Raw genomic sequence first — 24,479 nt, 5'->3', positions numbered from 1 at the left:
GCATGAGAGGCATGTGTTTCCACTGTAGGACAGTGCTGGAGCATTATGCAATATATTTTTGTATTACTTTAAAAAGGTAACACACAATGAGAAAATGGAGAGAACATGTATATCTGGTCGCCTTTCTACATTTTGAAAGTGTAAAGATGGAGTATCAAGTGAACAGCTGAATTTAGCTGCCTCATTTCCAGGGTCCTGGTATTATGGCGCTGCCATATAGAGAACACTTGGATGGTAAAGTGAATAAAAACACCTGTTGCACTCATTTTGCACTCATATTTCACAATCCCTTGTTTAGTAAAGTCGTCTTCAACTAAGGGTCGCTAACCGAACGTTGTGTAGCATCGTGAATTGGAGAGATAAAGGAGAGACAGGAGAGGTAAAAGAGAGCTGGATATCACAGCATAAATACAAGGTATTTGTGTTGGGTAAATAAACTCACTACTATCATATATGTAAATTATTTTGGTTATTTTATTTCTAATCACAGAGCAGCAATGATGTACTTAGTATAGCAGAAAAAATGATGTCAGTATTGGTTTGATTAGCCTTCTAGATATCACTCTTACTGAATGTAACAAGCAATGGGCAGCATGCCCCGTGAGGATACCCTGAGTAATCCTCCTTTATGACACTTACTGTTGATAGAGATTTCATGTATTATAGTCTGTGTCTGTGTTTGTATGTGTTTGTTTCTTTGCCCTCCCACAAGATCAGTTGAACAAGCAAGCTTGGGACAACAGTGCATCTTAAGCCCCTGAATGTTCTTGTCATTATCATCATGTCATCACCTAGCATCATGCTGAAATAACCTACTTTAAGCTTTCATGCACGTATAATGCCTTATAAAAGCATCGTATCATTTTTATTACATGACGATAACATCAAAATTATATCCACAAAATTTCGGTAATGCAGGTTTAATTATGATGCCATCAGGTTGCCTGGAAACCGTCCAGCAGTCAAAAGTTACTTGCCTTTTTTGCAATTATAACATCATATGAAAGCATCCTGCCATTTTAATTTAATAAGAATTACATTTCATCTATATCCACTAAATCTGAATTACACAAGATATTTTATAACGTCCTGACGTTTTCTAGCAGACACATAGCAACATGCTAATTAGCACTTTTTTGCATTCATGGATGAAACACTTCGTAAAAGCATCGTATCATTTTCGTTAGATGGCAAATAACAAGATCAGTTTCCAGAATAGTTTAATCAGTGAAATGAACGACTGGGCCCATAAACTCGTCAGGACCAAAAGTTTCCCCGCAGCCTCAAGTATCGCCCCCTGCTGCCCATTAAAAAGAATGCAGGTTTAAAGCACCGCCACGTTTACTTCACTTCTCCGACCTGGTAGCTAGTTTCACTTTTTATGTTGTCTCTGATTAAAACAAGTACCTCTGAAACAAATCCAGACCACACGGCCACCTGTGAACATGTGATGTGTGACTGGGCTGATGGTCGAGCAGCGTCACACCTTTACTGCCAAATCAAGGAGGTTAAGTGACAGTCCCACGAGCAGTGTCAGGAAGTGTGAGCGGCCAAATACAAATGTGTTAGTGAGAATGTACAGCGGTGTGTGCGTACAGTCTCCAATGTAAATATAACAGAGTACTCAAAAACAGCTGGGTTATTAATTGATTTCACACAAACACACACACACACACACACACACACACACACACACACACAAAGTTAAAGGACTGTCACACTCATTAGCGTGGCTTTGTTCAGCTTCATTCAGTTTTAAATGCAGGTAGTGAGTCTGGTACTAACTCTGTGTTCTTAGACCACAGTAACAAAGCAACAGCCTGCTTTCTGGCTTCTTCTCATATTTGATACATACATGTATTAAAATCCTTCTAGAAGTCCTGTTAAAACCTAGTTAAGTTTTAAATATGTGACAGCTCAGAGGGTGCAGCGGGAAAATCTTTGGCTCCTTTAGGTTATTTGTTCAGTTACTTAAAGCGTGCGCTGCACTGTCACGGTCAACATGCTGTACGTTACGTAGTATGAATGGTAAGGCCTTGTCATTTGTGTTAAACATCCCTCAAGTGCTCCTTTGACAAGTGTTCACAGGCCATACATGTTACGTTGTGGAATTTGCAAACGCGGCTTGTTAATGGTGGGCGATGGCAGATAGACGAAAGTGGGTAGGTCAAATAAGGAGAGGATGCGTAGAGCCGACAGCCAGCATGAGAGACGAGTGACAGATTTCGAATGACAACAATAAAAATAAAGCGAGGTGGGAGGATGAGAGACAAGGAGGCGGTTTGTGAAAAGAAAAAGAAAGAGGAAAAAAAAAAAGAGCCAGACAAAGAGAAATTGCGGGCGGGTGGAAGGACTGAAGAGAAACAGAGTTAACAAGGCATGCAAGAATATTATTTCCCCAGACCAAGCAGCCGCATTAACAACCACGGCAAATAATGAGTCCAACTTTATCAGCCGTGCAGATAAGTGATAAAGCCTTACGTGTACAGCAGCGCACATTTTTATGCTGCTGCTGCTGCGAGACTCATCTTCTGTGCGAAGCTGCGAGAAAGAAGACAGCGATGCTAGATTAGAATTTTCTCCCAGGGCAAAAATGAAGGAGCAGGAGGAGGCATGTGTCTTCATTGTGTTGTCTTTATTTTTTGTCGCGTTTCAGTCAAAGATAAGAGAAAATATTTGACAAGTGAAATAATACTGCTAGTGAAGATGTCAAGCACTCGGCATAAAGACGCTGTGGTGTGAACACTGGTGTTTAATGAGAAAACAGTGTTAAAAAACAACAAGAAAAGGGGGCATTTACTGGAGACCGACGAGGATATTACTACACAGCACACACAGCCCATGCTTTGTGTGACACTGCATTACGTTTGGTGAAATTCTGTCACAGTTTGAGTTTGGAGCTCTTTACTTGTTTCGTTTTTTTCCTTTGCTAAATTTACATATGACAAAATTGTTAACTGATTTTTGCAAAAATACCTAGACTTCGAGTTGTTCGCTTGAAGACGGTGTATCTAATTTCTTCCTCTTTCCTTTTATGTCAAAGGTTCTTCTCTGCCTGACTCAGCCACTTTTCTTTCCCTTCATCTGTCTGTCTGATATTTCTGTGTATCATTACTTTGGTTCAGAGAAGGCTTGTGCAGAGCTTGTCTCCCAGCTGAGTGTGTGTGTGTGTGTGTGTGTGTGTGTCCCGCCAGTATTGGTAGCAGTCTCTCAGGAGTGCTGCATTAGTCTTTGAAGATCTTAGAATAAAAGAGAGCGAGAGGGAGGGAGAGAGAGAGACTCAGACGAGGTCCTCGTTCTTTTATCATATTCTGCCACAACTCGGTTTCTTTATTTCTTCGTTTGTGTTTCGTCTCTGTCTTCTATTCACTCCCTCTGTTATCACCCCACCCCTATCTGTCGGAGCATTTTTTTTCTCCCCCTCCTGTCTTTATTTTATCTGCTTCACAGTCAAAGACGCTCTGTTTTCATTCTGCAGCAGTGCAGTGCGTTTGAGACTCGGTTTAACTACTTGTGATATTTTTACTTCAGTTGCAGACACAAATCGAGTTTATGTTGCCGTCCACGTTATTAAACATTCATTGATAAAATGTGACCCACCGCATAAGCAGTAACTTAATCCGCAGCGCATTTAGGCTGATGCATTTCTTTTGAAAGAAAAGAAATAGGGAATGATTTCTCATTCAATAAGAGGCGAATTACTCTTACATTAACTTGTGACCTTTCTTTATGAGATGGTCAGATGAGTCTGCACTGCTGCCCTAATCTGCTTAATTTTTCATTTTGTAACATGTGACCTCAGCAGGAGCACTCTGCTAGTCAGGTGATTGACTCAGTGAGCACCTGAGGCATACCATACACATATATTGTGCAGTTTAACACACTTCACATGTATAATTTAGCCACAATAAATAGTCATTAAGTCAAAGACATGAGGTAAGAAAAATAAACAGGATTTTCACTGTAATTTAAATGGAAATCTACCAAACTGAATGTGTAATGTTTTTTGCAGTTTTAGCTTTAAAATAGCTTTAAAATATTGCGGTCTTGTTTATTTGCTCCTGTGAGCTTGTTTTTAATTATTCCTGTAAGATTTTCAGGCTCCTCGTGGTGTTTGAAGTCTGCTGAAGAGCTCTGGTTGCACAGGCAACATCAGAGATGGTTGAGCCACGATTGTTTTGTGTGTTTTTGTTTTTTTTGTGACGTGATGCTAATATTGTGTCTCCTTCTTCTGCTTCTCAATGGGAGGTCATCTGAGTAGCATGAGTACATGTGTGTATGCATACGTGTGTGTGTGTGTGTGAGATTGATAACCTGATAGGGCAGGGAGTGAGGTTGAATGGACTATCTGCTTACAAGTGCTACCTAGAAAAGGTTCATACAGAATAAACTGTATCTGATGAGATTATGAGTATATAATTACCAAAACAGACTAAAGATGTAATTCTGTAATTATGTAAATGAAGCCGCTCCAGAGCAGGTTTCAATAAAAATATAGACACAGATATCTGCTGTTCTTTTTATTAGGATTGAAAACAGTCCTGTAGTGTTTGTGTGTGTCTGTACCTATATTTTTACATCTTATGTATATGGATATGTGGATTTATGGATAGTTTCCATTTTATCAATTACTGCTATTGCTTACTCAGTTATTAATAAATAATAATTGTTGTGACAGCAGGTAATTATGTTACAAACTTGCCTTTTCAACAAATGGCTAATGTATCCTTCCTATTTATCATTTTACACGAGCTGCATGACACACACACGCGCACCCACACACGCGCAGACACACAGAGTGGTAAGGTCCAGCTGCCTAGCTGGCGGGCACTGAGCTCGCAGCAGTCGACCATAACAACCCTTTCTCCATCAATCAACGATAGAGTGCTCGGCTGTAGTAATGATGTCATCACACTCACACAAACACGTGCACACGTATAGGCCACTCACCACACACTTATCTCATCCTCTTTGTTTTGACCTTGAGTTGCTGGTAGGTGTGTGTGCCTGCGGTTGTCTCAGTGTGTGCAGAGTGCAAAAGGAATGAGGTTTTTTTGTCACTGCTTTGCAAAGATAGCAGGCGAGGATGCAATCTGTTTCTGATATCAGGTACATAAATCTTGCACACATCAAGTATATTACAAATGCACGCACAGACACAGACACGCACATGCGGGCGCGCACACACACACAGTCCCAGACAGACCATTACAAATGCTTTTCAATTGCAACTGAAGTCAAGGTTGTCTGAGTGTGTGTATGTGCATGTGTGTGTTTAGTTTCTTCTTTTCTCTGAAATGCTCTGCAGCACACTCATGTGGTTACATAGAATCAGACATTTAATTTAATTGTATACACTGCATGCATGGATTCAACCTGGAAATATACACTGGCTAATTTGGCTGGCTAAACTTTGCTAGTACCAGAGCTGCCTTAATTTCTTAATGGCGCAGATTGAACAAGGTGCTGGAAACATTCCTCAGATTTTGGTCAATTTTGGTTGACTTGAGAGCATCACACAGATGCTGCAAATTAGTTGGCTGCACATCCATGGTGTGAATCTCCTGTTCCACCAAATCCCAAAGGTGCTCTCTTGGATTCAGATCTGGTGACTATGGAGGCCATTTGGATACACTGAACTCATTGTCGTGACCAAGAAACCAATTTAAGACATGTGTTATTCTTGAGGATGACACATGTATGTATACTTACACTGACACATGCACAGATCTTCTAAGTCCAGTTGTGCCTCTGCCAAGCTCTGAGGCAGGGGGCCAGCACAGTGAGGTGAAGAAAGTGGCAAGAACACTTACTGGCAAATCAGGGGCCAATTAAAAATGCTCAACGCTGTGTGTGTGTGTGTGTGTGTGCATGCATGTGTGTGTGTGTGTCCTTGTTTTACTGCCAAGGAGAGGGTTGGCAAAGAAAGCACGCTTCCTATTCTCTCAGCATGCCCTCTTAACGCAGAAGCTTACACACACACACACACACACACACACACACACACACACACACACAGAGCCGTGGGATTGTCTTACCCCATTGTCTTTATTTAGGGCAAATGAATGCCTGTCCTTTCTCGCTGTGTGTGTGTGTGTGTGTGTGTGTGTGTGTGTGTGTGTGTGTGTGACAAACACACAAGTGTAGTTTTACAAAGTAATGCTAAGGCAGGACAATACCCTGCCTGTGAATTTGTGTGGGATAAGTAAAAACAAAAAGTAGAAGGGCTGTCAACCTTCACTCAACTGATCTGGCATTAGGGTCTTAATCAGTGAGGAAATATTAAGTTAGTTGCTTTCCTAGATTTTATTGACAGCTAGTGGTACAAAGTGATGATTGCAACCTCGTTCCTTCCCCAGCTGATTGTGACTGATTAAGTAACGTGAAGCAACATTTTCCAACTTGTTAAAAAGATGTTCTGTTTTGCCTTTTTTTGCAAGTGTGGAATGCTCCTCTTATTAAATTACAGTGAAGGCTTTTGATTGCTCGAGTCACTATTTTGTTTATTTATATGATATTTTACTGTCACAGAACACTGAACATCAGCTGTCATGTTCCCACGTTTCAGAGCATTTTATTGGGTTTTAATGCGTTAGCTAACATATTTCAGAACTTTCCTGAACTGTATAGTACTTAATCTATCAGTGTAATTACTGACCACTAAATGTGGTGGTAAGCAGTTTTAACTGGACAGTGACACTAACATATAGTGCTGCGCAAAGGTTGTGAGTCACCTGTCTTTTCTTTATATTTTGGTTCTACGGAGCCAGGCTTTCATATGGTCAAGTGTTCTTGAGCAATAGTTCTCCAGGCTTTCTGGTTTACAGTCCAGTCCTTGTACCGAACCTTTTTTAAAGCAACGAGTTAAGTGGCTTTACAAGCAAGAAATAGAAAAAAAATCCAGCAAAGAGCAGACACAGTAACTCTGTCTGGTCTCATCAGAAATGGTTGGAAGGTTGAATGTCAACAAAAGAATGAGGTATGCCAAAATACACAAGAAGTGAAGTACAAACAGCAGCGAAACAAGTCTTATTGAGTGACAGAGGACTGAACAAAAGGCAGCCAACTTTCAAAGAAGAACTCTAAAAAGTCCTTCAAGAATCCTCATGAAATACTGGCAACTGCTGAAAGAAATTACAAGGAAACATGTTCAAGAGAGTTTAGTCTCAGGTGTTGAAGAATAAAGGTGGTCATACCAAATATTGGCTTACAAGTTTGTTGTAATTGTACAAACTCTGTTTTGGCCTTACCTGCATATAAAGAAATGAGAGGTGGTTCCAGAGTTTTGCACGGATTTGTGTCAGGTTAATTAGGTCTGTGATCACAGCAGCAGTATTGGTGTTCCAACTCTTATCCATACTATAGCTTAGCACTCAATTACATATTGATTCTTTGTTCTTTTAATATAGCCACACACAAAAAATGTCCTACATGAGATCAATTCTCATTTACCAGTGTGTTTGAAAACTATGACCTCCATCTGTTAAACTGTTCTATACTCTCAGCCTTATAATGGCATTGTTGTTCCTTTAGACTTTGAAACGACTAAGAAGGAAATGCTTATATATTGGGTGAACTAGAAATTCCTCTGAGGTTTTTCTTATTTTTTCATGTGCGCATGTGCATGTGATTGTTATTTGTTCATCTTCCTACTTTTCAAAAACACATGTTAAGGTTGTATGCTAAAAATAGTCCAGGCCTGTAACAGGAATGATTTGTTTTTGGCACAGACTCTAACACAGCTGCCACGTACACACTTCCAGTAACACGGCAAACATTAAGTAAAGGATAGTGATGATTACTGAAGGACACGGGTCTTTCCAAACACATGTGCGCCTATGATAACATTCCTGTTCTCAGCACCTTAAACGTGCAGAGGGCTGATTCTTCACTTGTGGTATGACAAGATTGTTGGAGTCTAGGGAAATAGGATTGTGGTTGAGGAAGGCATTTCCCTTAAATTACAATGATGGTCAGTCACTCAGTCTACACACGCACACGCACACACACACACATACACAAGGACTCAATGCATTCTTCTGCCTCAAGCAACCAAACAGCTGTCAGACACTACGTCAGCTCCTGAAGTATTCCGTCTATGTGTTCTTGGGATTGTGATCGTCTGCCATACTTATAATGATGAATTGTGTGCTGTACTACAGCAAAGGTAATTGGTCTAAGTAAGTGAAAAGAGAAACTGGATTCTTGAGGCTTTGAAATGGTTTTACTTATCCCTCGGTATTTACAGGAAGATAAAGTGCAAAAATCTAGACTTTGAAGGCTTTTTAACCTTGAATTTATCTACTATATACTAACATTCTGCACAATTCTGAAAAACATTGTTGAATTAAGGTCTGGTTGATCTCGGCTCTTGAACCCAGCATTTGTGGTTTCTACAGTCTACAGCAAAAAAAGAAAGGAAAGGGAAAAAAAATGCACCATACGTGTTCGACCAAACTTGTGCAGTAGGCATAGGATTTGGCTGCAGTCATGGTAGATGTGGGTGGATGTTTTATTTGATACACTTGGCGAAGAATGCAAGCACTTTAACAGATGAAGTGATGGTTGAGTGGACAAAAGCATTCATGCCGTAATCACGCCAGCATGCAGTCAAGTACAGCGAAACATTCACACAGAGAACATTTGTTAGGCGTGTTGAATATCATCGCCTTTGAAAGAGAGAGCCACGCACTGTTACATGCATCATTGTGAACCCGCTTACCCAAAGTGAGGGCACAGAACAGCAGCAAAGTCACACAAAAGACTGCAGCTTTGGCGTTTGGTCATTTGTTTACTGGCTTCAACACTTAAAGTAGCTGCTTTGGGAAAAGGCTCTGGGCAATATACCAAACATTTGTACTGTATGATCACAAGTTTGTCTTGATGACAGTGTCAGACAAGTGAATCAGCATACATAAAATGTCTTTCACCGACTGCTGTTGTACAGGGTCTGTTGTTGAGATTGAGGTAGATTAGCAGCAAATACATGAATGCTGGAGGCATTTTGATCATATGAGCGTTTGCATGGTAGCACTGAATGTGGTCTTTGTTGGTTTGGAGGTTGAATGCACATATTGCAAGTCACTTTTGACAAATAAATGTAATGCTGTATAATTCTGGTACAATATAATGGAAAACCTTAAGGCACATTCATTTTCAGCACACACAATAAAACAACCTCTCATAAATACACACAGGAGCTGGCTACTCCACTGCGGTTTGGAATTAGATCAGCTATTTATTTAATGTGGTTTACACTTAACCACTCCTGACTAATTTAGCCTTCCTAATTTATGGATGTGATGGATTAATACAGCGTTTATAAGTGTAAAATAGACAGCGTACAATGTGGAGTATGGAAAAAGCTTTGGTAGGGGTGGGGTAAGAAATAATTATATCGTATTTATCACAATTTCATTTAAAATTTCAAGTGATTTCCTTCTCTTTATGAAAAATGAAATGGAACAACAAAACCAAGATTAGGACTGATAAAGTTGTGTCACACTATATTTACAGTATTTTACTGATAGATTTTGTGTATTTAAAGTTAAATTAAAGTTTTGTTATTTATTTTAATTAGCTTGTGAGTTATTTAGTCTTCTGGATTCATCCCAAACATTCATTTTTATTGCTATTACTAGTGCATGCCCATCCCACCTGTATTGTTAGCCTGTTTGAGCAGTGAAATTGAAATGGTACTATGCTTGTATAAGGTGTTGTAGCTGCATAAATGAAAAAAAAAGGATAATTTTAGCAAGTGGTTGCTAGGCAACATGATGATGATATAATATATTATGTGCAACTGAGCCTTTGTGGATATAAATGAGATGTTATTGTCATGAAATTAAAATGACAGGATGCTTTCTTGAGGTGTTTCTATGTAGGTAAAGGCAAAAATAAGAGGTCATTTCAGGTTGTTGCTAATAATTTTTTTGGATATTAATTAGAGGTTACAGTCATGAAATAAAAAAAGTTGCTTTTATAAAGTCTTATAAGTCCCCCAAACAGGTCATTTTAGCCTGTTTTTGGATGGTTGCTGGGAAACATGATGACATCATAACGTCTGATATACAGGGTGGGCCATTTATATGGATACACCGTAATAAAATGGGAATGGTTGGTGATATTAAAGTCCTGTTTGTAGCACATTAGTATATGTGAGGGGGCAAACTTCTCAAGATGGGTGGTGACCATGGTGGCCATTTAGAAGTCGGCCATCTTGGATACAACTTTTGTTTTTCCAATAGGAAGAGGGCCATGTGACACATCAAACTTATTGGTAATGTCACAAGAAAACCAATGGTGTGCTTGGTTTCAACGTAACTTCATTCTTTCATGAGTTATTTACAAGTTTCTGACCACTTAAATGTGTTCAATGTGCTGCCCATTGTGTTGGATTGTCAATGCAACCCTCTTCTCCCACTCTTCACACACTGATAGCAACACCGCAGGAGAAATGCCAGCACAGGCATCCAGTATCCATAGTTTCAGGTGCTGCACATCTCGTATCTTCACACCATAGACAATTGCCTTCAGATGACCCCAAAGATAAAAGTCTAAAGGGGTCAGATCGGGAGATCTTGGGGGCCATTCAACTGGCCCACGACGACCAATCCACTTTCCAGGAAACTGTTCATCTAGGAATGCTCGGACCTGGCACCCATAATGTGGTGGTCCACCATCTTGCTGGAAAAACTCAGGGAACGTGCCAGCTTCAGTGCACAAAGAGGGAAACACATCATCATGTAGCAATTTCAAATATCCAGTGGCCTTGAGGTTTCCATTGATGAAGAATGGACCCACTATCGTTGTACCCCATATACCACACCAAACCATCACTTTTGTTGTTCCAACCGTCTTGGAGGGATCCATCCAATGTGGGTTAGTGTCAGACCAATAGCGGTGGTTTTGTTTGTTAACTTCACCATTCACATAAAAGTTTGCCTCATCACTGAACAAAATCTTCTGCGTGACCTGAGGGTCCTGTTCCAAGTTTTTGTTTTGCCCATTCTGCAAATTCTGTGCGCCGATCTGGGTCATCCTTGTTGAGATGCTGCAGTAGCTGGAGTTTGTAAGGGTGCCATTTGTGAGTAGCTAATATCCGCCGAAGGGATGTTCGACTAATGCCACTCTCCAGTGACATGTGGCGAGTGCTACGCTGTGGGCTCTTGCTGAATGAAGCTAGGACAGCCATGTTATAATGTATGTAATGTTATGTAATGTTTCTTCATTAGTGACAGTTTTCTTGCATCCACATTTTGGCAAATCCAACACTGAACCAGTTTCACGAAACTTAGCAAGCAGTTTGCTAACTGTAGCATGGGAGATGGGTGGTCTCGTAGGGTGTCTTGCATTGAAATCTGCTGCAATGACCCGGTTACTGCGTTCACCAGATATCAACACAATTTCGATCCGCTCCTCACGTGTTAACCTCTTCGATATGTCAATGGCTGTGAACAAAGAAAAACTTGTAAATAACCCATGAAAGAATAAAGTTACGTTGAAACCAAGCACACCATTGTTTTTCTTGTGACATTACCAATAAGTTTGATGTACCACATGGCCCTCTTCCTATTGGAAAAACAAAAGTTGTATCCAAGATGGCCGACTTCTAAATGGCCACCATGGTCACCACCCATCTTGAGGAGTTTGCCCCCTCACATATACTAATGTGCCACAAACAGGACTTTAATATCACCAACCATTCCCATGTTATTATGGTGTATCCATATAAATGGCCTACCCTGTAGATAAGAGCCTCTAGGAGCATAAGATGTACCTATGTGCCAAGCTTGGCTGGTCTACTCATTACGGTCTAGGAAGAGTTGGCAGTCAAAGAAACAAACTCATAGACAGAGATTTCCTGTTTCATAGTAAAATGGTACCAACCCAAACAGCCAGAGAGATCTCCTATTCCTTATTGCTCATATTCAGACTTATTAAATTCATTACTTTGTTGTCATGGACAACAACTTTAACAAAGCTATTAAGATGCACAGGCTCTACTCCCATTATTGGTAAAAGACCAAAGTCAGAACAAGACAAACTGATGATTAATGAACTCAGAGTTCAGATATCCATTAAGCTCTTTATTTTCGTTTCTTTAAGCCTTTGAACGAATCTACTCCCTGGACTTGCTGAATAATTTTCAGCTGGCAGACATTTCTGGTGTATTTGTTATTATTCTGAAGATGTGCGGATTCAAAAGTATCAAACTACCGTGAACAAGATGTTGCTTTGAAATAGAGAAAATATTCAGTCAAAACAATCTAATTTTGGACTTATTTGGACACCTTACAAAAGATTATACCACATTTATTAAGCACTGTTAAGGGAGACGGACTGCTGTTGCGGTACTGCCACCTTAAAAGCCGTACTGAGCAAAGCAATTCAAGTGCAACAACTCTTACAATCACTTACAATAAGCGTGATTAGGAGGTTAATGAGGTAAAACTCTTACACCGTAGATTTCTCATATTTTCTGTGTGTAGATATTAAAAAGACATTATTAAGTACTTTATTTTATAATGACTAATAAATAAGTTCTGACAGTATTGGTTCTGCTCATGAAGCTGTAGAAATCATGTTACTTTTGTTTTTTTACCCTTCACAATCTAGAACAGAGATTTATCTCAGCTTGTGTGTGAGGAGAAAGGGGCAGGTGTCTCTGTTTAAGAGACCCCAGGTAGTTGAAGGATTAAATAGACAGCTGATTCAGATTATAGGCACAGTCTGAAGTAATTAGAGCATCATGTGAAGGGTGATTTAGATATCAGTTATATGATTAGCTTGTTTGAATTGTAACAAGTCTATTTTATCGCAATAATTCTGATTTATAGATATGAGAAATGAGCAAATAAAGCAGTGTTAGTTAGTTGGTTTGTTTTTTGTTTTTTAATAAGAGAAGTTTATAAGCTGATAAATTGTGTTGATAAGATGAGAAGGTCTGTTTTGTTTTCCCTGAAAGTTGGTGCAGCGTTAGATGAAAACCCTCGCTGTCTGTCCTGCTTTGCCCTCACTTCTTATTATCCTCCTCCCTTTCTGCTGACATTTTTCAGCTTTTCATACTCCCTGCTGTGCCTCGCTGGCTATGCCAGTGTTGTCATCCCATTGAGTTTCTATCTGCCTCTTCTCTGCCACCATCTGTTTCTCTCCTCTGCCTCTCTGTTGTCTCGCTCTTCCTCCCTGCTCGCTTTACCTCTCTGTCCCCTCTTTTCTCTCCATCTGTCTTTATTTTTCATCACCTCTGGATTGTCTGTACTCTACTTTTTCTTTGGTCTCTCAACATTTTTTTTGGCTCTCTGGCACTGGGTTTTCTTTCTCTGTGTGTAATGCTTCTTCCCTGCATCCCCCTTTTCTCCCTTGTATTTTTTATACCATGTGATCAATTCCTTTGCCAGTTGGTGTTTGCTAATCCATGGCCTCAGTGCTCATCTATTTTTTCCTCTTTCTCCTCCTTACATAAACACATTACAAGTCTCTGTAATACACAGAACCCCTCTTGCTTTCTTTGTGCAGACACTTTAACGCATTTGTAAATGTTTAAGCCTGATTCTGTTGCGCACTATCAGTTTTAACCAGATATTTATTTTCTCTCTTCCTCTCTCCGTCCCACAGAGTGATCATGTATAACTTGTGAATGGAATTACATATTTTACTATCACAAAACCAGCCAAATGCTGTAATCCCATCTCGGTTTCTTATGAGCTGCAATGAAACACTTTCCCACAGCTAAGACAGCTGCATACAAACTTCCCTCCCACACCTCCCCACCTCTTTTCTTGTTGTCAGACATATAAGAACTAGGTCAGTAGGATGTTTGGCATCCCACATATACCCCATAAACATTCATAGACACACACATACTGCCGCTGACTAACAGCAGGGAACATGTGTCTTGTATCCCCATAACATAGCCGTCACTCCAGCACAACCTGCCTAATTAGTCCCACAGAGTGTGTACACACTGTCGACAATCAGCTAGTCTGTCTCTTATGTTGGTGCGTGGGCGTCTGCTCGAGTCAGCTTGTTGCACATTTGATGTCTTTAAAGATACTCTGGAGTTTCTTCCCCGAGTATGACATGCACTGTGTATAATGATGACCTGCAGTTTTTAAAACAGCGAAGCACTTGAAGCTTCTCATAGATATGGAAGTGCTAGATGTCCCCCACCTTTTCTCTAACAAATCTAACAAATCATTTTGAACTTGTGTTCATGCACAGCAACAATCGCAGCATAAAATCCACCTATTCACACATAATTCATCAACATCCACATAATCATGACAGAAGTGGGGTTTTTTGTCTTATTGTGGGACTTTTATTTACTTGTTTGTAGCAAAATAATCAGAACCACGGTTTTTCTTCTTGTATCAAAGAAGAGCAGTGATTATTTTTATTGACGGAACAATGCAGTCTGTCCTCAGCTGTGTGTCCAGATCCATTCTTGCTATTGCTGACACAGCGTATATGAGTATATGTGAATTTATATAAACATATGCGCTTTCCCCCTATATTTCCCTATAAATTTTGAGTAACTTTGTTTGTTGTTTTCATTCACCAGGAAGTGCTGTGTCCCTGAGTCAACACACACTGCATTCTGGGATAGTCTGGAACCCTCTCCATGGGCTGTACCACCTGCTGACACACCTGGGGGCTCTGGAGGGGTTGTGTTGAATGAGGTAAAATTGTCTTTGCATTGATACCATGGTGAAAATTATTTTTTAAAAAGCATCTTCTGTTCTTTGCTATGTAATCTAGTTTCGTCTGCGCATGGCGACCCGCTGCGTATCGTGTTTTTAAGTTGCTAGAACTCAGGTTGTGCTTGACAACCTAGGACACAGTAGTTGGCTCATTACTGCTGAATCACAACTGACAAACTGCTATCACATTGTTATTTCAACATAAAAGCTGTTAGTCTGCCACGGTTAATTTAATGTTATTAGTTATGGCATCAAGGACTTTTCCAGATCAGTGTTTTCTCTGTGGCTAAGAGTCCAGTTTTGCAATAAACCTGACATTCCAACTGCTGCACAGATGCGTGTTTAGCAAGGCTCAAATCAGCGACTTCTATATGTAAAAAAACAACACACCAAAAACCACCTTTCATATGTGAGGTTAATGTAAGGCTTGAGAAGGAATTGTTTGGTTTACAGCTTTGTTTGCGTTGCATATGTATTTCTAATGTTTTTCTTTCAGTATCTGCTATCTAATATTTCTCTACAAATAGAGCTGTCGTTCTTCAAGTTTCTTGAAAAGCACAGACTACAACTGCTTTGATTTTCTCTGAATTACTCACTGCGAAAGTGCTGTCTTTTTGTGGTAATATCGATCCCCAAAGGGGAAATTCTGTTTCGCTTCCTACCCTTACCGCAGGGAAGTAAGATGGCAGGGTCAGCTACAGAATAGCACCTTTGGAGCTGCTGCCGATTATCTCACTCACAGACATTTCAGTGAGGTCAAGGATTTGAACTCGGGTCTTGTGTTTGATGGATAGCCTCTCTGCTCACTATAAGCTGTTTTCCCAGTGAGTCACAACTCCTTTTAAGCCCAGCTTTGGCAATCACATCTAGTAGAGATGCTTAAACACTGGTTTGAAGACAAAAAAAGTGAGCTGTACTGTCAGTAAGGCTGGTTCTTATACAGTATGTCATTGCTTTTTCTTTTTCTTTTCTTGGAGTAGAAAACATGTTCCTGCTTGTTGTTGTGATGCAGTGGCAGTAAGGGAATGCACTGTGGTTCACATCTCTATCCACCAGTTTACTGCTGCCTCAAAAAAATAAGAAAGAAAAGAAAAAAATCACATATACTGTAAGTACACATCCACAGAGAGAACAACAAACCCATTTACCCCACAGGGAGCAGCCAGCGCGGCAGTTTCACTGCCTCTCTATGCTTCTGTATGTCTCTGTCTTCCTGCCTCCCTAGCCCCCCCCCCCCTCCTTCTCTGAGTTAATTGAAACTCAAATAAGTGGAAATTTATTAGCGTCATACTAATCAAAACATATTGTGTCCTAAAAAACGTCCCACTGCACTGCTTGTTGAAGAGTACAAATATGAATTTAGAAAATGTCCCTCTTCTTCTTCTTTTTCTGTCACGGTGTTGAAGTGCACACGGCTGTTATTTCCTCCTTCACACTATCACCCTTCTTGTCAAATCCAAACACTAAAAATGTGTGAGTGCTCGTGTGAGTGTGGGTGAGAGAGAGTAAAGCAGAGAGACAGAGAAAGAGAGTGTCGGTGCTATTCTTGGCTGGTTGGGGAAGTCTTGGCTCCCTGGCGTATGGGAAAAGGGCTCTTGGCAAGTCTCGAGCCGAGGCATTCCATTATGCTGTCCTCTTGAAACACACACAGACATGCAAACTTGTTTTTGCCACTTAAAAAGACGTCGCATTCACCAAAACTTACTCAAAGGAGATTTTAACCATAATCACTATGTGCTAAATCCAAATCGTTACATTCACGAAACATCAAGAATTTACCCTAAAATGTGATGGTTTACATTTCGGTTGTAGAAACACACTAGTGGATTTCTAGTACTAGTACTTTATGCCCCGAGGCTCAAAGCTAGAGTTTCACTGTCACTCAGTTGCGCACACACGCAGACAGCATTCAGCACAATATCCTTCGAATCAATTGCCTAAGGAGTGGGAGGCTGTCTGCATGGCTTCTATCAGCTAATAGATCTCTCAACATCCCTTTCTCTCTCCCTCTGTTACTCGCTCTCTTTGTCCGTCTCACTGCAGCGCAAGTACAAGGTGACATCACTGTCTCGTTCACCGTCTCTCTTATCTTCTTTCTGCTTCGCCATCATTTACTTGTACTTTAATCCCGCTCCCCCACTCCTGGTCCCGGTGTCCATCTCTCCTGCCCTCTTTTTTTTTTTTTTACCCTCTTCTCTCTGTCCCTCCCTCTGTTTCTCTACCACTGCAAAGGCTTACATAACTGCAGTCAAACCCTCTGGTGTTCCAGGCAGAGATTGGGTTTGGCGTTGAAATGGGGTCATGGTCAGAGGGTGTTGTGTCTCAGGAGGACACGTACGACCATCCTGAAGGCAATTTGTGAGTGTTTGAGTGTGCGTGTGAGACTGGGGTTAGGGGGAGTCCCAATAAAGATAGTAAAACAAGGGTGTGTGTCTTTCTAAAACACGAGACAGCTGCATGCATACGGAAGCATATTGCACAGAAATAAGCTTGTTTTGCTAACTGCACACAATTTGCTGGTCTTTCAGTTTGTCTGTGTTTGTGTGTGTGAATAAAAACAAACCGAGAATAATGATGTTAAAAGAAAGTGACAGATTAGTTGGGAAAGTGAAGCAAGCAGTGACAAGCCTGTGTGGTCAGTCTGTCTGTTTCCTTTTTGTCATTCTAGCTTCAAAGTCTGAAGCAGTGGGAATGTTGGAGTGAACCAAATCCAACTCACTGTTTGTGCATACTTGAAGCTTTTTTCTTTACCACAAGTCTCTAAATATAAATTGCTTTGTCAGGTCAGGCAAAGTTGGAAAAATGAGATTGAAGCACTAACATAAACTTCAGTTGGTATTTCTAGTGTAAGCTAAAGAGTCAAAGTAATTCTTTGGCTCGTATTATCAGCCAAGACGTTGCATATATAGCTGGGGAACAAATTGAAGGCCAGAAAAACCACATAAAGTACGTTGGCAAGGTGCTTAACGTCACTACAGCCCGTCAGAACAACTTCAGTGTAGTGGTGTTTTGAAGATGGTGGTGGAAAGTGCGGCGTAAACACACAGTCGCATTTAAGAAATCTTGAAATGCCGTAGTTCCTTATCAACAAATAGGCAGAAATTGAAGCAGCCTTTAGAGTTTACACATGTAAAGACTTCCACTTCTTTGTTATGTGTGTCCATTGATGAAATCAATCAGTCCTGTGAGGTCTTTTCTTAGGAAAATGTAGAAATACAGTTACCCACTAACTGCATGCTTTCTGTCTTAGTGAGAAAGTTTCCATCTTTATTTGTCTACGCACATATAAGATTTAAAATGCAGCATTATTTTCTGTTGCAGTATTTTCAGTTGATCACAGATTTTGAAAATAAAATATTATCCCTTTGTTACCAGCACAGAAAACCTTATTCCCTTCTGGGAGACCGAGAAGACAGAGCACAGCTATTTTCCATACTGTACAGGGTAACATGAATGGAGGGATGTATGGATTTGTATGCTACGTTAAACTCTATTCTTCTTTTCATCACACAGTTTTTAGCCTCACAAGCAGGGATGCTGCTGGGCAGCATGCAGACACCTGTGGAGCGTGTAGCCTTTGTGTTTGTGAGAGTCTGCCTGTGGAATTTGTTTGTTTGGATGATTGCTGAGTACTGTACTGGCTCCGGTGTGCGCTGCACGTGTGTCCTGTTGAGTCTCAGGAGTGTTGGATGTGTGTTTGTGTAGAGCAGAGGACTTTGATGAATGTGTGCTCAAGCAGTGGCGCTGCCGCACTGACATTTTTGTCCGTGTGCCTTTGAAAAGGTGGAACGCATTATTCATAGACAAGGACACATGCTGAGCAGCCGCTCACCTCTCCTTCATCCACAAAAGGCCTGCTGCCATGCCCATTCATGCCAATTAGTGCCAGTCTGCCTGTCTGTGTCCATTACAGCGGGCAGTTCACCTTCAGCGAACACAGCAGTATGGTTCTCTGTCCTAGATGTCGACACATGCAGCGACCATCCTAAAATCTGAGTGAATTCTTTTTTTTTTTCTGTCAAGGAGGGAAAAAAATAAAGTGTATGTGCACTGACAAACAAATCCAGCTACATTATGTATTAATATTTGTCAGCCACTCTGTTTAGTGCTGTGATCTCTGCAGCACCTCAGACTCGCGCATCACATGCACCTGTCAGCATAGTTCTCAGCCTGACATCAGATTTTGAAAGCTCTTACTCATGTCAGCGGAGTCTGATTTTTTTTTTTTCTTTTCTTTTTCGCATTTCTCCCACTTACATGAACAAATCACCAGATAAACATGGGCATCGGAAATTTACTTTTTGTGTGAGAAATGGGATGGAAGGAAGGAAATCGGTTTAATAAGAAAAACTCTGTCAGTCACACTCTACATATGTTACATTGTAGGAGATAATAAAAGAATTATAGAGCACAACTTTCTTCCCATCCAATTGGAAAATTTTATTTAGGGTGAGCTACTAAAATTCTTTATAGGTGCTGTTCACCTGCAAGCTACTTCTCAACCCACCTCCACTTCAGCTCTACTAAGTACAAAGCTTACCTGATGTATCTGACTAAAACACGCCTGCCACTGATTTCATATTTATTCTGAATTGCTGTTGCTCTCCCCACCTAATGATTTGAATGTGTGCAGACAGAAGGGAGGGAATGCCCTAGAACAGTGCCATATTGGCAAATTACTGCATCAGCTTTAACTGTAGTGGTTCTGACTGAAAATTTTAATATGGGAATTTATTTATTCTTTTCATCTTGAGTTTGATACCAGTAGAAGTACTAGTACAGGCCTGTGGTACTTAGTGCATGATGTGTTGTTAGGTGGTTTCTGGGCAAAATACTGTCATCATAATACCATGCTCATTTAAAGTTTTGTGATAATAAATTTGATGTTTTTGTTATGAAATTAAAATTATTCTATGCTTTATAAGGCGCTTTGGATGAATAAATGCTAAAAAGCCTTTTAGCCTTATGTGATATAGATAAGAACCTGAAGGTTCTTATCTATATCACATATCTATATCTACATAGTAGATTTTTTTAACTGTATTTTCATTAGTTTTACTACCAAAACAACAAATACTACATATTTATGTATATATGTATGTATGTATATATAGATATGTATAGATATGTTCATTCAATATTTTTATTCAGACATCTCAGGGATTAAATATATAAACCTCTAAGTAAAGTAAAGTAAGGGGTACAGTATTTCTTTTTTTACTCCTTTGGCCGGCTCAAGATAAAAATGGGCTGCATGCTTGCACTAACTCCATAGGACCACATGGGGTCAGCGTATGTAATTTACAGTGACCTTATTGGTTGTTGGTTTTTTTCTTCTTTGTTTATTAACTACAGTCACTGGATAACTGGTTCATCTTGTGAACCCTTTTACATTACACAATAAATTATGATTCAAGCTTGTGGAGAAATATTTCGATGCTCTTAAACACTAATTGAGTCATATTTAGAATTTAAAACAGGATTACTAATTGTATGTATTGCATTTCTTGAAGGGTTGGGGAAGGTGGTTGAATGGACAAAAGGGTTCTAGTTGTGTGGGCAGAATGAATGAATAGATTGCATAATGGTGTTTGGATTACATTTATCTCTCTTTTTTACGCCTCTTTTCTGTCTTTTACTTTTATCTCCATTTTTCTCTCTTCGTTGGGGTCTTTTTTTTTTTTTTAACAGAAGATGAAAAAAACCCAACTCATGTTTCTGTCTCCAGCTGCCTCCCATCCCACATTTCTCTCTTACTCCCTTTTGTACTGCAACACACATACTCCGAACAGGATTATATATTGTCTTTGAAAAGATATCTGGGTGTTTATGTCTGCATTTGTTATTGAATAAGTGTGTTGGACTTTTGCCTGCATATTTGTGTGTCTGAATGTCAACGATGACTACTATTGTTTGCGTGAGTGGGCGTGCGCAAATACATTCTTTGTACGCGTGCGACATTGAATGAGAGAGCACTTGTTCGTTTTGTGCGTGCACATCTGAATACATGTTTGCATATTTACATATTTGTGTGTCTCTATTTCCATGCATGCTTTTGTGTATGTGTGCCTGTGTGTGTGTGTGTGTGTGTGTGTGTACTCAGTAGGATTATGCAGCAATAGAGGAGCTTAGCAGTGATTTGCCCATCCATTCCAGTCCCTCCCTAATCCTGCAAACACACACATGCATACTTCTTTGTGTGTGTGACTAGCAGGGATCTAATAGTGTGTGTGGATTAGTAGGTTTGTGAATGGGATGTGGCTTGGGCCGAAGTAGCGCACTACACTGCCAGCAAGTTAACACAGTCTGGCAGAGGGTTTGTGAGCGAGACAGAGATGAACGGGTACGGGGGGGTAAAAATGAAAGATATTTGCAGACCGTGTAAATGCCCCAAAGTTCAGAGGGCACTATTAGCATAATTATGAAATGATTACAAAAGGTTCTGAATAATAGATTACTGACAGAACATTAGTTCATAAAGTCTGTCTGGCAGACACAGTTTGTGTGTGTGAGTGTGTGACCATTAGATGGCTCTACACCTGCTCTCTCACCAGCTTGCGCACACATAGTCACACATAGACCCAGAGACAGATGGAAAGACATGGATAAACAAGGGAGCTGAGACTTTTGCCGACAGAGACGGGGGAGGGGGGGGGGGGGGGGGGATAGATGGGTAAAGAGAGTGTAGGATGGCGGGGGTTGCTGTTGTCATAACCACAGCGTGTGTGAAGTTTGCGTGGGCGACTGAGAGAGAGCGGCACAGAGATTCAGTGTGTGTGTGACAGGGAGAGAGAGCAGAGCAGTGTGTGATATGTATATGGGTGTGTGTGTATATATAGAAGCTTTTCATCAGTTTCCTTAGTGACTGGCTGTGACTGAGACTGTGCTCTGCAGAAAGGCAGACGGCTGAGACAGAATAAGGCAGGTTTTGCAGAGAATTTTTCAGTGCACTTAACAATTCATTGATTCTTGATGAGAGGAGATCATTGACTGAGGTGTCATGTTATGAGTGAGTCTTGTTGAAAAGCTCAATGCGTGTGTTTTGATTCAACCTTAATTCTGGCCATTTCTAATCAAACTCACTAAGGAGTGTGGCTTGTCAGTTAGGTCTGCATTAAAGTGCTTCTTGTTGTATAAAGTGAAAAGATTATGTCAAATTATTGTCAATCAAAGAAAAGCTGATCTAAAGCTGGAGATGTGCGATGATTATGATGTCGTGTTATACACATACAGCACATTCACCATGAAGTAATTATGTACATTTGTAGGGATTCAACAGGACACTTTTATGCTAAAGGACAATGAGAAATGGGTTTTGAGGAACACAAGTCGTGCCAAGATTGAGTAATAGTGATGTTTTGGAAGCGTATTGGTTTCCAATTTTCAGTCACACCCAACTGAATCAGTTGTCTTGGTTTTGGCTTCAGGCTAAATTTGAAACAACAGATATCATTTATCTTTAGATTCAGCTGTTGGCGAAAAGTTTCACCAAGGCTTCAGGCGAGACGGTCCACCTGATCAAAGGAGGGAGGCGTGCAGGGCTAGACTTCAGATCGCCAAGCAAGAAGCTAAAATTTCTCATTTCTTTCTGCTCCTTCTCTACTCCCACTTTCTCTCGCTCTCTTTGTCTTATCCTGCTTTCACTTGTAAACAAACCCACACAAATGAATTATGATTAAATGCAGAGAGGCTCCAATTAGCTGCCAAGGAGACAGACCAGTGTTGCTTTGCTGCTGGGGTCAGCTGACTTAACAAGAGCACGGTCTAGTCTGGTTTTCTAGTCTGTCTTTTGCTTCACTTCTTTCTTTATTTATGCATCTTTTCAGCCCATTCTTTAAAGCTACATGTTGACATTAAAATACTCTTCTTTAATATTGTCATATTAAAGTGTTCCGAGTAAAAAATGTACTTTAATGTACTGAGACTTTATCATAGTTTGCATTGTATTTGATTTAAATGGAAAAACGAATGACTTGTTCTTCTAGTGAACTCTTCATACAATGAATTATGATTCAAGCTTGCTGAGAAATATTTCTATGTTAGAAGGCTACGGGCTTACTTATCATATTGCATTTCTTGGGTTAGGGCAGGATGTTTAATGGGCAAAATAGGCATAGTTGTGCAGTTTTTTGCTTTGCTTTTCCTCCTCAATCAGATATTTTGAGTTAATTCTTTTGAGCTTCATTTTGATGTTAAAAGACTCTTCGTTAACAACTTAATGTTACGATTTTATGCAGTGCATGCAGTGCATGATTCCTTCATGATAAAATGCAGTGGTGTTGGTTACATTTCCAAAACTGCCTTCAAATTCCCCAATCTTAACATTTCTAAAGAAATGCACAATATTCAATTTCTTTAGAAATGGGTGGAATATTTTTGAAACAGGAAGGAAATTTCGCAACTTTCAGTGCCATAGCAAATCACGAACTGTGCTGTCAACATGAACGAAAGCCCAACCGTACTAGATGATGGCTTATCGGTAAGAATGCCCTATGAAAAACAAAATAAAAAGACTACAAATAACTGTGACATTCCTGCTTTTTAAAACTCTTAACATTGAGCATTTTACTCTGTGTTTTATATGTTACCACATTCATTGCAATTATTGAAATGTCTCCTGCTGCCATAAACTATGAACACCCAGTGTTATTTTACATTGGAACCCTGGAATGATATCAAGCTGACAGGAAGGCCAACTAAAACAAACAGGATGTCTTTTTAGTGCATGTTTAGACCAACTAAATCTTTCGGGAATCATTTTTCCGTAAGTTAGTTAGTCATTGCATGTGTGCGCACGTGTGTTTGTGTGTGTGTGTGTGTTAACATCATATAAGAGAGTGCTCATTTCTCTTCTGTGCGTGCTACATCTCTTAGCATTGAAGAGCACATTTCATCTATATTTACTTCCAAATGGTCTTTTAACTAGGTCAGCTAACTAACGGAAATAGACTCCTCTACAATTGTAATCAGTCGTACCATCTAGTGGTCAAAACTGGGAAATGCAGGCTTGTCGAATCCGAGCATGAAACCAACTATATCTGAAAAGGGGGACGAACAGAGGTTCTGATTTTCCTTTTGCCTCCTTGATTTAATTCACAGACCCTTACACCTTTATAAACAAGACACCTTTCCTCGGTTCCTCTCCAGCATATATCAAATATGTCTGGCGTCACCGTGATCAGATCAGATCAGCCTTATATGCAAGTCTATTGGTGTGTCTCGACAAGTTTTCCATGTGTCACTCTTTCATGCGCTCACTCTGTTTCTGTCTGCCTCCCTCTCTCTAATCTCTACTACTCACTTTCTCCCTCCCTCCGCTTTTATCTCTCCCACAGTCCCCTCTCTGCCCTTCTCACTGTAACACCCTCCCACCCAGCCTCTCTCTCCCTCTCCCTCCCTTTCGTTCTCTTTCTCTGCTTGTAAGCGGTCTCTGGGCGTGCAGCCAGCTGGCATGTGTGTGTTTTTTGAATGAATACCTGATGAAGTTGGACGAGCGAACTGTGGGAGGGGCCCTGTGTGTGCTTGCGTGCGTGTGTGTGCGTGTGTGTGGGGCAGACAGTGTGAGAGCTCTGGCTCGCATTCAGCCCCTTGCATAATACACGTTGGAGCTCTGCATGCGGGACTCCCTCCCTGTGGGCGTGTGCTAGTGTGTGCTACCAGTTTTGTGTGTACGTTTGTGTGAGTGTGTGTGTGTGTGTGTGTGTGTGTGTGTGTGTGAGATCACCTGAGTGCTGTATTTCAGTGGTAGTGAGGGAGCTTCCTGCCTGCCAGATTTAG

General features: G+C 40.4%; 1 protein-coding gene across 2 annotated transcripts in view; it reads left to right on the top strand.

Annotated features, from left to right (window-relative positions):
* The window catches only part of atxn1a (ataxin 1a), a 93,077-nt gene that overhangs the window by 49,357 nt on the left and 19,241 nt on the right, over positions 1–24,479 (top strand). For both annotated transcript variants that reach the window (XM_006787870.3, XM_035906570.2), the window contains exon 3: positions 14,564–14,681. The gene's annotated coding sequence lies outside the window, so the exon portion shown is untranslated. The remainder of the gene's footprint in view (positions 1–14,563; positions 14,682–24,479) is intronic.

The sequence above is a fragment of the Neolamprologus brichardi genome, chromosome 22, assembly GCF_056152115.1.
Source record: "Neolamprologus brichardi isolate AB-2024 chromosome 22, ASM5615211v1, whole genome shotgun sequence".
In the NCBI taxonomy this organism is placed as follows: domain Eukaryota; kingdom Metazoa; phylum Chordata; class Actinopteri; order Cichliformes; family Cichlidae; genus Neolamprologus; species Neolamprologus brichardi.
Note: the sequence above shows the minus strand (reverse complement) of the source record. Positions and strands in the feature narration are given on the sequence as shown.